At 43.7% G+C, this 10,758-nt stretch overlaps 1 non-coding gene and 1 pseudogene across 1 annotated transcript; one reads left to right on the top strand and one right to left on the bottom strand.

Annotated features, from left to right (window-relative positions):
- The first annotated feature begins 5,624 nt into the window (after positions 1 to 5,624).
- On the top strand, positions 5,625 to 6,451 carry LOC112312757 (U1 small nuclear ribonucleoprotein A pseudogene; annotated as a pseudogene).
- Positions 6,452 to 10,591: 4,140 nt separating this feature from the next.
- LOC112312772 (small Cajal body-specific RNA 24) lies at positions 10,592 to 10,721 on the bottom strand. The gene has a single exon (XR_002975637.2). It is a non-coding gene; the product is annotated as a small Cajal body-specific RNA 24 (non-coding RNA).
- Between the last annotated feature and the right edge of the window lie 37 nt (positions 10,722 to 10,758).

Below are 10,758 nucleotides of genomic sequence, written 5' to 3'. Positions count from 1 at the left end.
TGTGAACAGGGCCTTCCCCCAGCAGGAACAGGCAGAGGGTGAAGAGCCTGGTGGGCCAGTCACATTCAACCCCAGGTCAGGACCGCCTCAGTGGACATGGAGTATGGGGGGTGACCTCTGCCTGAGGTTCACCCCAAGCCCAGGAGGTGAACCTCATTCCCCCTGGGCAGAGGTCTGTGTGGACACAGGGCTGGGCCTGAACCTGGAGCAGAAGGTATAGCGGGCTGAAGTGGCAGTGACTAGGGCCTGGCAGGGCTGGAGGCCTCAGAACCAGCTGTCAGCCACTGTCATTACAGAGCTTAGCCCAAGTCCTGGAGGAGCAACAGGTGGTTGACAAAGACCCTGGCCTTATCTCCACCACTGAGGGGCAGGTGTGCCACACCAGCAAGGGCTAGAGAAGGCCCGTTGTAACAGTAGCCACACAAGGTTCTAGGGATCTGGTGCCCATGGATGGCCAAAAAAGACTCCTCCCGAAGCCACCCAGCTCCACAGGCAGCTCAAGATTTCAGAAACCATCTTGGAGCACAGTGGCCACGTTACTGCAAACTGGGCCAAAAGATGTGGATCCCAAGGGCAAGAAGGTGGCTGAGCTGGGGTACGTAGAGTTCCAAGTAAGCTTATTGGGAGAACTTGGTGCCAGACACACAGGGAGCACCCACAGAGGCTGCCCAGGAGCAAAAACCTGCCTCAGACCACCCATCTGCTGGACTGTCTTTGGGGAGGATGTCCTGCAGTGGGTCCTGGGCTGTGGCTTCTCTGGAAGGCTCTGGCTGTTTTATCTGTGGAGGGGACACGGAAATCCAGGCCCATGGGTGATTTTTCTTGCAACTCCAGGAGGAGTTCAGGAGGCAAAGCTGGCTCCTGCTTCAGAACTTGTCCTATATCTGGAAGAGGTGGATGAAAGGCTAGAGCAGGAGGGGTGCCCATCTCCAGTGGTCGTGCCACCTCCAGCAGCTGCTACAGCTCCAGTGCTGGAGCCCAGGCTAGGCTGGGCACCATCTGCCGATCTGACTGAGGCCCCACCCCACTGGCCCTGGTTCCCGCCACAGGGGAGGAGCTGCCCCTACAAAATGCATCTGGGCCAGTCCTAGAGCCGTCTGTCCTAATCTACTCTGTGTCCTAGAGCTGTGTTCTAGTCCTAGAACCAGCCCTCCTACTCCCACCAGAAGTTGTTTTATCACCCGTTTGACCTTTTCCTTTTATATTCTTTGTTATACTTCCCCTTTCTCCACAGCATGATTAAGTATTAAATATTGGTCGTATTGTAAATCGGGCTATTTCTGAGCATGATGGGCATTCACAACACTGTGCAAGCATCGCCAGTCTAGCTGCTGGCTGCTCCACCCCCCAAAGGAAACCCTGCACAAGTACTCACTCCCCACTTCCCCTGCCCCTGGCAACCCCTGATGTGCTTTTTTTTTTTTTTTTAACTTATTCTAGACATTTCCTTAAGTGGAATCTTACAATAGGTGTCTTTTTCTGTTTGCTCACATATTTTTGTTATTTTAGAGGAAAATCCCAGAGGCATTAGAGATCATACAGAGAAAAAGACCTTTTGGTAAGTTTGTGCATCATCTCAGGGTAGAGACCACTGTGCTACGTGCACGGTGAGGGCCAGAAACAAGTCGGGCAATGGCCGGCCCATCCTGTGCCCAAACAAAATGAAAAAATGCAGAAATCCGGGAGGACAAACTACAAGTGAACAGCGTTCTTCACAACACAAGGCCAGAGGGAAGTGCCACGTGCCTGCGGTGCAGCAAACTCTGGGAAGTCTGTTTTCTAAAGGGACGGAGGCAAGGCAAGCACACGCACTTCCAGCAAGAGGCAGTGCACATATCTCTAATGTCAGAGACACCTGACCTCCCAGATGGGGACACACCCACTGTCAACACTGGGGACAGAGCACTGTCACCCACAGACTGGCAGGATTCTGTTCTGGTGGCTACCAGCCCTGGCGACACAGTGAGGTAGCAGAGGCCCCAGCTGATCCCCTAGGGAGAAGGGGGAAAGGCCCCGCCCTTGGGAGAACAGCGTGCAGGACCCGTCCCAGTCCCACAGGTACACACCTTCACCTGGCATTGTTCATCCAAGAGGTCACCCCACAGCAGGTCTTACACAATTTTTCAAATACTTATTTTCGAGGCTCCCCATCAGAGCACTGATGAAACTGCCAGGAACTGGGAAGAGCACTAATACCCACTGAGAAAGGATGGGATCCACTAATCCTGGTCTATGTGGATGAGGGAAGCTGAGCAGCTGCTAATGTGGATGCAGGGGTCTCCACGTGTCAACAGACAAAAGACCTCAAGAGTCTTCTCCGGTGAGACACATGGATTGGCGGTGTGTATCCAGGGTCCTACCTGTTAGACAACATACAAGTAATTTCCTCAGGCAGACACACGTGACAATTATTCTTCCTGAATAGCTGCTTTTGGGTACTTTTTTTCTCAATCAATGGTTCCTCTGTTCTCCAAATTGTAGTTCTCAGGCTTGGAAACTGGAAGCAACAGCGAGACCAGGTTCCTATAGTTCTCCAGCAACACATCCCTATGCGCAGGATCCAGCCCACTCCTCTGAGATGGAGCCCATGGCCACATCCTTGAATGTCACAGATGCCTGGGATTTGGCTGTGAGGTGCAGAGCTGCCACTTCTCCCTTTTCCGTGCTCTCCTCTTGGGAAAAGGAAGAATCCTGGGAAGACATAGCTCTCTTCTTGGGCATTTTGGCCCAATCTCTCTCCATGATCACCAATCTCCCCACCCCTTCAGTTCAGACCTCTGGACAGGGAGCCTCTTGGCCCTCCTTCCTGCCTTCCCTCTGGGGGCTCTGCGGAAAGGTTTGGATCAGGTTGGGTCATTTCTTCCTCGGTCCTACAAGTGTGGCACCTGGAAGCCTGGGACAGCATCCCTGAGACTGGATCCTCAGATGCCTGCTCCTGACACTTGGAGTTGTACCTCCCATCTGGGCTTGACAGAGGCTATGAACTTCTTGGGCCAGCCCAGAGCCCCGATTAACATTTAAATTGAGTCCGGTATGTGAAGTGTTAATGTATGTCCGTGTGTGTTATATAGCCTATCTCACCCCTCCAGCTTTTCCTCTCAGACTGTCCTTTTACATGTCATAGAATGTGATGCATTTTGTCTGTGCCTTACACACAGGACTGGCGCGTTCTTTCAACACTAAACACAAGCCTTCTACACTTAGCTTGCATCGCCTCTTCCATATGGTTTTCCTTGCCCGCTCCAAGTTCAACATCCTAGCCTGGAGACTTCCTGAATGAATTAACTGGCCATATTAGCTGTCTTATTGTTTACATAGGCTTCTCCTCCTTGACCTTTACTCCTTTAAAGACAGTATCATGTCTTATTGTCTTTCTTCCCAAAGCCTAATTCCATGCAAGGCACTTAACGGACAGTCACTGGTTCTCTAGAGAGGAAAAATCCTGAGTGAATTGGCATTATTCAGACATTATACAAGACAGAGCTGCTTACTGCTGAGAGGCCCCAAAAATTGAAAGCCACAGTGAGACAAGACTAGGTAAGGGTATAATTAGAAGTTCCCTCCAGAGAGATTGTGTAAGACATGTCTGTGCCAAGAACTGGCAAGGAAGTGCAATAAGATTCAAGAGCTCTGGAACACTTAGGTGGAGATGGGAATTGTTTCCTTCTGTGCTAATTAATGTGATGGAGCGACTGGGCACAGAGGGCATAACCGTACTGTATCGCAAGGCTCCTAATTAAGAAAAACCAACTTTGACTCAGTGCTGAGAGGCGTGCTCTCCTCCCCGTAGGCCTGGCCTCTAGGGCATACACATTTACTTTTTCCACACTAGGCAAGAGCCAAGCAATGAATGCTATTCCTTCACTAATGAGCCTGGGAAAACTATGGACCTCACAGCCAAATCCCAGGCATCTGTGACATTCAAGGATGTGAAAGTGCTCCCACTACTCACCCGAACACCTACACAGAAGCATTCCAAGTGCAAAGGAGGGGTGCAGGTCTCAGGAAGGCTAATGGCAGACAGAAGCCCCGTGGCCATGTGCCCCTCCCATTACACACTGTCAGCCCAACTGACTCATCAGTTGGTGCAGGCAGGAGAGGCTGGGCAGTCTGAGTCAGCACTCCCACAAGGGGTCAGATCAGAGCTGACAAGCTGATTCTTCTCACCAGTGCCTTGCGCAGGTGAATGACTACCTTACTGTGGTGTGTGGAAGACTGTCATTAACCTACCCAGAAAGTATTTAAATCTACTATCCTCTTGTGTGAAGTAGAAAAACTAGTTTTTAAAAAATTATTAAGTCAAAGCGATTGTCAAGGGTCTGAGTCTGGAGTTTGGTCTTTGGAAACAGATATATTTATTTATTTAGATTCCCAAGGAGTATTTGGGTATATTTGAAAAACAATCAGCTTTTATTCTGAATTTAGAAAAGTAGCAGTGGGCTAAAGACATATAAAGAAACTCGTGTTGCTTACACTAAAGAGTGAGAACAATTTTCTAGGCCTTCTGTATAAGGAGAATACAGTTAAAAGAATTACTAGTCTTAGCCCTTATACAAGGAGTTGGTAGAGGGACCCAAAGAAAACAGGGGAGACAAAAACAAGGACACTGGAGAAAGCGTGAGCCTCTGACCCAATAGCTACAGCAACCAGGGACAGACTAACTTCTAGCTAGGAAAAAATAAAAATAAACCACTGAAGGCCTATCTACCGCTGTTCCTTTTATCCAACACATTATGTCAAGCTTTCAACAAAAAAATTGCAAGACACGTTAAAAGGCAAGAAAAAAAAAGTCTAAAATGAGAAAGCATCAGAAACAGACTGGGATATAACAGAGATTTGGGGATAATCACATGGGGAATTTAAAATAACTATGATCAATATGTTAAGGATCCTAATGGAAAAAGTGAACATACAAAGACAAAAGGGTAATGTAAGCAGAGAAACTCCAAGAAAGAAATCCAAAGGAACTGCTGGAGATCAAAAAGGAAAATGCAAGGAAAGGAAAATAACAGAATATCTGAGAACTGCGGGACAATTACAAAAGGTGTAATGTGTAATGGGAATACTAGGAAAAGAAAGAAGGAACCAGAATGACTGAAGTAATAATGGATGAGAATTTTCCCAAATGAATGACAGACACCAAACCACAGATCCAGGAAGCTAAGAGATCATCAAGCAGGATCGATACCAAAGAAAATCTACATCAAGGCATATTATATTTAATTTGCAGAAAAATCAACATACGATACACCTAGTATTAACAAAAACAAAAAAGGCTACCTGGATATTTAAATACTTAGTAACTCCTGCATAAAAGGAGAAATAAAAACTTCAATTACAGATTTTTAAAGAAATGATGACTATCAAGACATACACATTAGAATCTACAGAATGCATTTTAAAGCAGTAATCAGAGAAAAACTCACTGCACAAAACACTTGCCAATAAAATAAATGATTAAGAAATTAATTACCAGTTAAGAAAAAATAGAAAAAACATAAGAAAGCATAAAGAAAAACGGAGATAACAGCAGAAATTAACGGGAAAGGTGCTTGGCACTCAGGAACATGGCAGGAGCCACTTGCCAGACTGTGGCTGTCACCCCACCATGGGCACCTCCCTCCATGGCAGGTCCCCAGACCCACGCCAACCATACTATTTATACGAACAACCTCAACAAGGATGAGCTGAAGAAGTCCCTGTATGCCGTCTTCTCCCAGCTTGGCCAGATCCTGCATATCCTGTTGTCAAGGAGCTGACGATGAGGGCCAGGCCTTTGTCACCTTCAAGGATGTCGGCAGCGCCACCAATGCCCTGTGTTCCATGCAGTTTCCCCTTCTGTGACAAGCCCATGCACACCCAGTATGCCCATACCAACGTGCATATCATTGCCAAGAAGGGCACCTTCGTGAAGCAGGACAGTAAACAGAAGAGGAAAACCAAGAGACCCTGGCTGATAAGGTTGTGTAGGGTGGGACAGTTGCCCTCCTAGTAGGGGCTGTCCCCAGGGCCTGTCCCAGGCATGCTGCCAATGAGTCAGGGTCCCTGCATCATGCACCACATGTTGGGCCAGCCTCCCTACAAGCCGCCCCGACATGATCCCCTGACATGATCCTATCTCCAGGCCTCAAACCCCAGCAGACCCCACCAGGGTCCATGCCTCCACAGCAGCTTATGCTGGCCGGACCAGATGCTGCCAACCAGCCTCTTTCAGAAAACCCACCAAATCATATCTTGCTCCTCCCCAACCTGCCAGGAGACCAACGAATTCACGCTGTCCAGGCTTTTCAACCAGTTCCCTGGCTTCAAGGGGTTCTGGCTGGTCCCAGGGTGGCATGTCATGGCCTTCTTGCAGTTTGACAATGCGGTGCAGGCAGGGGCTCCTGGGGACTTGCTGCAGGGCTTCAAGATCACCCAGAACAACTCCACGATCTTCTTTGCCAAGAAGTAGTGCCTTTTCCCCCATCCCATTGCGGACTCCCCTTTTCCCTTTAGCTCAGCCCCCTGAAGGTAAATTCTCCGGGGCAGTGACGCTGCTTCTTGGAGCCACAGGTGAGTGGTCACACAGCACTGTAGCTCATCTGTCCACAGCTATTGCACCTGTCACTGTTTGGCTGGAATTAAAGTTTGGTTTTGAGGTTTGTCTGTTTTTTTTATGTTTGGAAAAAAAATAATGATGATAACAGAAAACAACAGATCTAACTAGTCAAAATTCCATTAAAAGAAAAAAACAAACAAACCACTAGTTCATTTGATTCGGGAAAAGAAAAAGCAAATATACAAAAAAAAAAAAAAAAGGGTGTTGACCATTGAATCAGAAAACATTTTTAAAAATCATGAGATGATTTTGCTGACCTCTACACTAGATGAATTGGACAATTTCCTAGGAAAATACAGATTACCGACACTGATGCCATTTGGGTTAGAAAGCTTAAAACAGAGCAATGTCCATAGAAGAAATAAAAGTTCTTAAGGATATATCCCATTAAAAAACCACTTGACCCAGTTTCATAGGCAGTTCTACCAAATCTTCCAAAACCAGAGTACTATTCCAGAGCATTGAAAAGGAAGTTAAGAAATCCTAATTCCTCTTATGAAGCAAGTATAATAATATCTAAACCAGATAAATAAAGCATAAATTAAACTACAGGCCAATTATCACCCATGAATACCATGCAAAATCCTAAACAAAATACTAGCAGATTCTAAAACCACATTAATAATACACCATGACCGAGTAAAATTCATTCAAAATGCAAGACTTTTTTTTTATTGTTGATGCTATTACAGATGTCCCACATTTCATTCCTCCTTTGCCCCCACCACAGCCTTCACCACATTGTTGTCTGTGTCCAAGGCTATGCATATATGCATATATGTTCTTTGGCTAATCTCTTAAGTCATATATTATATTAATACATCAAGAGGAAGAGAATCATGATCTTCATAGATGCTCAGAAAAACTGACAAAATTCAAAACCCATTCATGGTAAAAACTTTCAAGAATATAAAATACCTTCACGATATGATAAAATACGCATTTACCTTAGTTCTAAAAAACATTATCTTAATTAATAGAAAAACAACATGGGTCTTAACCCTAGAACAAGGCCAGAATGCCCACTATTTATCACTGCTACTATATATTACTGTACTAGAGGTACCAGCCAAAGCATTTAGACAAGCAAAAATAATTACAGGCTTAAGAATTGGTAACCAAGTAAAGCTATCTCAATTTCCAGATGATACAACAGTATGCCTGGAAAACCCCAGAAAAGCAGTAATAACTTAAAAAGTAAAAGAATTCAGTGAAATAACAAGTTATAAAATTAAGATATAATATTAGTAGCTTTCTTATACAGAAACTATGAAGAAAGTAATAATGGTAATGAAAAATCTCATTATAATAGATTAAATACTTTGGGGAAACTTGTTATAAGGAAAATTTGTATAAGAAAAATTTTTGAACATTCCTGACAAACACCAAAGTAGACAAACAAATGGAAAGACATGACCTATTCTTGGATAAGACAACTTAACATTATCAAGATATAGTTCTCCCATCATGAACTTATAAACTCAAGGCAATGGCAATAAAAATACCAACAAGCTAATTTTAAGAGTTGAACAAGATAATAGGAAAGTGTATATATAAAAAAATAGAATATCTAGGGAAATACTGAAAAAGAAAAATCATGAGGGGAAACCAGTCCATACAGACATTAAACATTATTATAAAGCCTCTTATAATTGAAACATTGTGACAAAAGTATAAAGTTCAGAATTAAGCCAAAGACGCATAAAGCTCAGTATATGACAAAGTTGACAGCTGAAGTCCCTAGGGTAAAGATGTACTTTTTAAATAAATGATCTGGATCACTGTGGAAAATATAAAATTCAATCCTACCTCACACAATACACAAAAAATCAATTCTACTTAGACTGCAAATGTAAATGTATATATTAAAACAGTAAAACTTGTAGAAGAAAATGTAGAGTATCTTCTTGCCTTCAAGGTAGGCAAATATTTCTACTCAGGAACAGAAGAGCACTGTCCATAAAGATTAAATGGCATTGAAATTAAGAACTCATTTCATCAAAACATACAATTAAAACACTGAAGAAACAAGCCACAGGGTGGGAGAAAAATATTTGCAAAACATTTCCAATCACAGGGCTCTGGAAGGGGTATCTGAAATACATAAATCAGTAAGAAAAAGGCAGGCAACTTCAGTATCTTATCCAACTCAATAAAATAGCTTCTTGGAAAGCAAATTTGCATAACCACTTTGGAAAAATGAACATATGCGTCCCATGTGACCCAGGAATTGCAGTACAGAGTACACACCCAAAAGAAATACTAACATTTGTACACTATTAGAAATATTAAAATATGCTCATAGTAACATTATTCACAATAGACATAATATGAAAAGTCTAATACCCGTCCATCATCACAAACTGCTTAAACAAATTGTGGAATATTCGAAACAACGGAACACAATGAAATGTGCTAGTTAGAGATACTCAAAACAATATGCATCTATTTCACAAAAATGCTAAGTGAAAATTAAGACACACACACACACACAAAAAAAAAACCCTGGCTGGTGTGGCTCAGTGGACTGAGCACCAATCTGCAAACCCAAATGTCTCTGGTTCGATTCCCAGTCAGGGCAAATGCCTGGGTTGCGGGCCAGGTCCCCATTGCAGGGCACATGAGAGGCAACTGCACATTGATGTTTCTCTCCCTTCCCTTCTATTTAAAGAAAAAAAAAAAAAAAAGGCAGAAACAGAAGAGCATATACTGTATGGTTCCATTTGTATAGGGGTAAGAAACAAAAAATCCAAGCCATGTTGGATTTTCCATCTACAGATAGTAGGGAAGGGTATGTCATTTGAATGAGACAAGAAGGGGTACCAGGAATGCTGATAATACTTTTTCCTGCCTGATTACATGTGTTCATGTGATAATTTTCCTCTACATGTGTGATTTAAGCATTTTTCTGCATTTCCATACAAACTTTTAAATATTACCACATACACACAAAGTATCAACGCTGTAGGAATGACTTAGGCATTACTAATAAAAAGAACATGCACGGACCTCATGACCCAGCAATTCCACACTCTGGAATAACTCACCAGTCCTCCGGGAGACATGTACAAAATTTCGTAAAGCAGCATTGCTCATAAATGGGAAAATGGAAACGGTCCAGTAACTAAATGTACATCAGCAGTAGAAAAGTTAAGTTGGGGGGCATTATCTGAAAGTGAAAATGAAACTACAGCTGTAGTCATTACTGTGACTCCCAAACCACTGCTAATCTGACCACCATATGTAACTTGAATTCTGCAAGTGCCTAACAGGTTTGTTGGTAACCTGTCCCTCTATTTAGCCTATTGACCAGAAGCCACTGTGATCCTTTAAAATCAATTGTATGGTTGCCACTCCTGTTCAAAACCCTCCACATTGAGAATGACAGGCAAATCCTCCCACAAAGCCACAGGATGTCCCCATGGATCAGGACCCTCATCTAGCTGTGACCTCATCATCTTCTGCAGCTCCCAAGCTTGATCCACTCCAATCATACTGGCCCCTTTATCCTGTGCACATTTTTTCATGGTCTTTGAACTGGTGAGGGTGCTCTTCCTCACATCATAATACAACCCACACTTATAGGTCATTTACATCTCTGCTCAAATGTCTGCTTTAACAGGCTCCCCCTAACCACTACACAGCTCCCCCAAAGCCCACATTTCTCTCCATCATCACCATGCTTAATTTTTCCTCCACTGCACTGCCCACCATCAGACACACAATATATTTACTCATTTTTCAGGTGCCTCAACCCTATGCAGAAATGGAAGCAACTTAAAGGCAAATATCCTCATTCACTCTATAGACCTGGGGCACAGAACAAGCCCTGACATAAAAGATGGGCCTGGACCAGACACCAGGGTTTAGATACAAGCACTACCACTTGCTAACACGTTGGCCTCAGACAAGTCACCAGACTTCTTAGCCTGATTCTCCACATGCACATGCAGCTCACGGCACCTGCTTTTCAGCACTTTTGTTGTTTTTTAAATATGTCAGTAGTGGAACGATCCACCCTTTTTACTTGCAAAAGGTGAACAGAAAGCTACTGTATTTCTCTAGGACATTTACAAACAGTTTTCTTCACCTTAAGAAGAAACTGAATAAAAGTAGATGTCCACTCAATGCAAGTTCTTCAATACAAGGAGTCAGGAAAA

Source organism: Desmodus rotundus, chromosome 9 (assembly GCF_022682495.2).
Source record: "Desmodus rotundus isolate HL8 chromosome 9, HLdesRot8A.1, whole genome shotgun sequence".
Taxonomy (NCBI): Eukaryota; Metazoa; Chordata; class Mammalia; order Chiroptera; family Phyllostomidae; genus Desmodus; species Desmodus rotundus.
The sequence above is the reverse complement of the archived record's forward strand: the minus strand, read 5'-3'. Positions and strand labels throughout refer to the sequence as shown.